Below are 5,955 nucleotides of genomic sequence, written 5' to 3'. Positions count from 1 at the left end.
GTAATATAGTATCTCACAAACTTGAAATAATTTCCAAAATATTTCATTGGTGATTTGTTCTAGAGCCATAAAGAGTTTTGCCTGTCTCAAGCCCAAAATATATGCTTATGTTCACACACACGCTCCATCCAGAGCAAGTAGAGAGCAATGCATTTAGCAAACCAAAGGGTAAATGGTTATGATGGATATCTGGGGATTCTGATGTAAGCAAGAAAGCTCCAGTTTGGTTATTCATGCTGACAGCTGATTTATTGGAATGAAATCTAGTAGCTAAAGCAACCACAGAAAACTAAAAAATGATTGCTCATTTACATTTTTCCATAGTCATGGGGACAGTTGTTACCACATCACTATCTCCTGGTCCCACCCCAGGGCTGCTGAGCCCTCATTCCCTCAGGCCTGAGCCACTTGTCTGACTTGCTAGACAGCTCCAAAGACAGTTCATGCTCTTTCTGTGGTGTTACACTTTGTTGCAAATGTCATTACATCTCTTACTACCATCTACTTTATCAGTCTCCCTGGAGATGAGGTTAGGTTTTGCATGGCCAAAGCAGGTCCAGGGCTGGTCCAATCTGTCTACAAATACTGAGCTTTTCCCAGAGTTGCTCCTGAGAGCAGGTTAACACAGCCTAAAGTGCAGGAGAGTTAATACCCAAATGAGGAGGACTTTGATCCACGGGAGATGAAGATAGGAAGAGGCTGGCAGGTAATTCTTCCTCTTCTCTGCCCCTGCTGGGCTGTTCTGAGACTGATCTCTGAGCACATACCATGGTTGTGTCTCACATAACGAAGCTACCAATGGTGTCTTCTTGAGAAGCTGTGGCCAGATCTGTAATGTACCACTTTGCATTTTCTTTCTTCCTACTCTACTCCACTTCTTCTTTTCTCCTCACTCCTGTTTCCCTGGAAAATTTAAAAAAAAAAAAAAAACAAAAAACAACTTGGCATCTAAGATTTTCTTCTAGGCCCTTTCATCTAGGGGACCAGTGCTGTGTCAGTGTCACACCCTTAACTTTCACATTTCCAGGCTGGAGCAGTCAGATGGTTGATATTGGGCTGCAATGCTCATGTCCCACATCAGTAAGCTGGAAAAGAGTGCCACTGCCTCATTTATGATCCTCTGGTGAGAGGGGAAGTCCTGTCTCTCATCTATTTGGAATTAATCTCAGCTAGGAAAAGTGTTTGGATTCTGGGGACTTCCCTGGTGGTCTGGTGGTTAAGAATCTTCACTTCCAGTGCAGGGGGCCAGGGTTCATTCCCTGATCAGGGAACTAGATCCCACGTGCCACAATTAAGATGTGGAGCAGCCAAATGAATTTTTAAAAATGCTATTTGGATTCTGAACAATCACAGAGGTGACAAATTTCCCCTCTGAACCAGCTTGAGCTTAGTAGTACTTCTGTCCTCTCCTTTGGGTTTCTCCACGTGGGTTGTCTTCTCTTGCAGCATCAGCAGTATCTTCTCCACTTTCACCTCCTGAGCCTGCCAAATCAGTTTTCATCTGTTCTAGACTCTCTGCTTCTCATATGCTTGTTGTTCCCATTTTGCCCATGAGAACAAATATTCCATATCAACCCATTCTTACTAGCTACCCCAATTGGCCAAAGCAGAATTCATTTCTCTTTGCATTTCATAGTCCACAGACCAACCAGCCAGCTCTCACATCTAGCCCTGGCATTGGTCACCTGTCTCAGCATTCTGATTATTTGCTGCCTGAAGAGTAAGAATTAATGATTTCAGGAATAAATAGAAAATGTTAGACATCTTACATCTTTCAGGACAGAGGAAGATTAAGCCAGAGTCAGCAAGGATCCAGTTCTTTGGATTTGAACAAGGTGACCAGACATCTCGGTCTTTCTTTTTTAAAGAAGTGTCTGGGAAAAAGTCTTAGACTCTCTTCACAGGGTACTTTCAGAGGACTTTCTGTAGATGCACTGGACTATAGCGTCTATGTAGTCATCTATATTAATGCCTAGTTTGGTGAAAATGTATACTCCATGTGACTGAAAACATCATTCATGCATGCAAACAAAAGTAGTAATGTTCTCTTTAGCCAGTCCTAACTTACTTTCATTAGCAGTTGCTCACACTCAAATACTTCTGGGGATTTCCAAGGCATGCTAACATATTGTATCTTTCTCTCATGACCATAGATGCTGTATACCATCATGCAGGCCTGCAATCCTTAGGGGAACGACAACATAAAGGGGCATCATTCCCACTGCAGACATCCTAGAGTTATTGCAACACTTTTTTTCTGGCAGATAGAAGAAATGTGTTTTGTTTCAACAAACTAAGGTATTGAGAGTTTAGCTAAGCTACTCTATAGTATTGTTGCTTCTGCATCCATTTTGTTCATCCAAGAAGCCTGCAGTAACTTTAAATGGAAACTAGATCTGCCATACAAGTATTTGCCCCAGACAGCAGACAATAGAATCAGAAGCAAAAGACAGTTCCTCACATGAGTTCCCAAACAGCCCTTGTGATCAAGTTTCCCCTGCCTCCCAGAGCGTGTGATCCTTATGTGCCCCTTAGGTAAGACCCTCATGGGACCTACCAAAACCCAGCTCTTTTGGTTTGAATTGGTCAATCCAGCCCTTGTTTGGAAATCCCAAAGCATTTCATCAGTGCTTAATCCAAGTATGTGCCAAGATCTTGCCTCTCTCTCTCTCTCTGACTTGACCCTTGTATGTGGCCTGTTGAGATGTCCTGGGCATTTCCTCCAGGACTTGTGAACAATAACTTCTCTATTTCAGTTTCTCTTGGATCTGTTGCTGAACTGTGGCTCACCATTCAGCACTCTGGGCTGCTCTTAACAAATGTTAATCTGTTAACATAAGTATAGTAAATCAATCTCCTGGCAGAGATAAGTAAGGGGTACTGAAAAACAGGCATCTTCTTCTAATTTTTACAAGGGTGATATAAGAACTAGTGGCAGCTCTTCTTTCCCACCCCACCCCCATCCCCCACATAATTTCTTTGGGTTGGTTCAGACATTGTCTTTGTAAAAATTTTTCCAGCAGGGGTCTCTCTCTACACATGGTACAATAAACTCTCAGAAGATGGAATAGATTATTTTCATTTTGCTTATCCATCTTATAATGTGAATGGATGTGGTTTTAAAATATGTCAAAATTCTTTTCTGACACAATCAGAAAACCATTGGAAAAGCATAATGTCCCACAGCATGATTTGGGTGATTAAACAGGTATGTTCACTATGTGATAATTCATCAAATAATGTATTTATGATTTTTAGGTAGTTTGTGCTTATATATTATACCTCACAAAAAAGGTTTCCTTTTTTAAGTTATAATCCATAATTTGACTTCTGTTTGCATGCTATCTCACTTTTGTTTCATTTCTTAAGTATCTGGAATATTAAAAATTGGTTATTTTATTTATGCATTTTATAAAACTTTATACATTTTTTATAAATGATGATGCTTGGTGTATGTGTTTTTAGAAAAATAGGGAAAAATTAAAACATAGCTGTAATATTCAAAAGAAAAATAAACTTTGTTTGAAAGTGTGTATCATCCAGTAAAAATTTTGCATTGATTTTCTAATCATGAACTTTGACAAAAAGACATTATCATTGTTGTCATCCAAGCTTTGGGGAAGGATCTGAGAGACCAGATGGATATCTCTCTTATGATCTGCTCGGAGGCTTGGTCTGTACTTCCAGTGGGAATAGGTCAATGGCGGCCAATGGCTACTAAAATGTGGGCCTTCCTGATGAGGTTTTACTCATCTCTAGTGTTAAGCAGCTTACATTTTTCTGAGCATAAGAGAAATGGCCACAAACCACCCCTTGTCAAGTTAGCAAATGACACATGAAATATAGGTGCTTGAGAGAAATAGTTGTCATTAAAGTAAAAATCAGAACAAATTAAAATCCTATTAAAATTCTTAGTTGGAAAGCATCACTGACTCAATGGACATGAATCTGAGCAAACTCTGGGAGATGGTAAAGGACAGAGAAGCCTGGCGTGCTGCAGTCCATGCATCACAAAGAGTCAAACATGGTTCAGCAACTGAACAACAACAAAAATTTTTGAGAACAGAGCTCTGCAAAGCACCAAGATTGCTGATTTTTTTTCTATGTTTTAATCTCAAGATTTTGTTATTTTTCTTTTGCTTTATTTCTTTATGATTGCGCCATCTCACATCTTTTCCTCTCTCTAATTTCATTTTCTTTTCTCTCATTTCTCAAAATCATCTCTTAATTTTAAAAAAAAAGTACCAACATTTAGTGACACATCTTCATAAAGTAGATCTTTTTCCCTTTACAAAAATTAATATTGGGCCATGAAAAACTTCAATCTGTCTGAGCACTAATAAAATAGAAAATATTGAGTGAAAAATGTTTTAGTCCCAATGACATTACCTCTTACTTTTTAATAGTATTAGAGTAATTACCTTAATTCTCTCTTGGAAAACAACATCCATTTAGATCCTCTAATGAAGGAAATATATATTTGTAATGGACCAAATGGCAACATGCCCTTGTCTGAAGCAATCACACTGTCTAATAAAGAAAGAAGCACATTTAAGTGTGGTGCCTCTGAACACCAAGTATTACAAGAATTCCTAGTCAGCAGGATGCTATGCCAAAAGTACTCTATAAATTGGTTTATCCTTTCTTGCTATCTTGTGGCCTCATTCTAAATATTTCTTTAATAGTAATAGTGACATCGTGTTGATGTTCCTTCAATTAAAAAATAAATACATTAAAAAAATAGTAATACTGGATAGTTCCAACAACATAAACCTTACTATCCTGTGTTTATTTTTGAGCTATTCAAATCAATAAATATTACAAATCCTCCATTGGGGAATACTTTTCACCATTTTATATTAATGTTTTTTTTCCTGCCTTCTTTCTTCTTATGTGAGCCACGTCTCTGTCCTCTGTTTTGCTTATTGTTTCCTTTCTCTCTTGTTTGTTCAGCTTCTGTACAATCATTTCTCTTTGCTCTGCTCCTTACTCCAGCCTCATGTTCATTTCAGCCTCCATCTTTTTTCCTTCACAAACCCCTTTGATTCCAGTTGACAGTTTAAGGTTTTTGGTTTTTTTTTTTTTTTTTTTTTTTAACTTTTACTTTCTTAGAGACTTCTGTTGCCATAGTGATACTTGATTATGAAGACCATGACTGCCTCCACTGACACTCCAGTTGCTATAACAATGCCAGTTAACAGAGAATTCTGTGGATACTTGCTAGAAGGATGCTTGCTTACACCTTTGTGTGGGACAGACTGCCAGAAAATGTTTCTTACAGCGAATGGCTGCTTGTAGCAGTAAAACTTAAGGCCAAAAACTTAAGGGCAGCTCATTCAGGAACTGAAAAGACCAAGACACCAAGATTTATATCTTCACACCCTGAAAAATTTCTCTCCCTTCCCTGTCTTTTATTGCCCTCCCTTCCTAGTCTATTTATGAAAGTAAAAGTGAAAGTCACTCAGTCATGTATGACTCTTTGCAACCCCATGGACTATACAGTCCATGGAATTCTCCAGGATAGAATACTGGAGTGGGTAGCCTATCCCTTCTCCAGGGAATCTTCCTGACCCAGGAGTCAAACTGGGGTCTCCTGCATTGCAGGTGGATTCTTTACCAGCTGAGCTACCAGGGAACATACCTGCTATGGATTGAATTGTGTTCCCACAGAATTCATAGAATTGAGCGCTAATCTGCAGTGTGACTGTACAGAGATTTTAGGAGGTAACTAAGATTAAATGAGGTTGTAGGACTGAGGTTCTAATCCAATAGGATTGGTAGTCCTATAAGAAGAGGAAGATAGATCCTTCTCTGTCTGTCTCTCTACCATGTGAGAGCACAGCAAGAAGGCAGCTGCCTGCAATCCAGGAAGTTATAACCAGGGACTAACTTTACCTGCACCTTGTTCTTGGACTTCCCAACCTCCAGAATGTGAGAAATTAATTTCTGTTGTTT

General features: G+C 39.0%; 1 long non-coding RNA gene across 1 annotated transcript; it reads right to left on the bottom strand.

Moving 5' to 3' along the window:
* Window positions 1-229: 229 nt before the first annotated feature.
* On the bottom strand, window positions 230-5,637 carry LOC110140924 (uncharacterized). Its single transcript, XR_002314920.2, has 3 exons — window positions 4,851-5,637; window positions 4,422-4,530; window positions 230-903 (listed from the first exon to the last, which is right to left on the bottom strand). It is a non-coding gene; the product is annotated as an uncharacterized lncRNA (long non-coding RNA).
* Window positions 5,638-5,955: the final 318 nt, after the last annotated feature.

The sequence above is a fragment of the Odocoileus virginianus genome, chromosome 4, assembly GCF_023699985.2.
Source record: "Odocoileus virginianus isolate 20LAN1187 ecotype Illinois chromosome 4, Ovbor_1.2, whole genome shotgun sequence".
NCBI lineage: Eukaryota > Metazoa > Chordata > Mammalia > Artiodactyla > Cervidae > Odocoileus > Odocoileus virginianus.
Note: the sequence above shows the minus strand (reverse complement) of the source record. Positions and strands in the feature narration are given on the sequence as shown.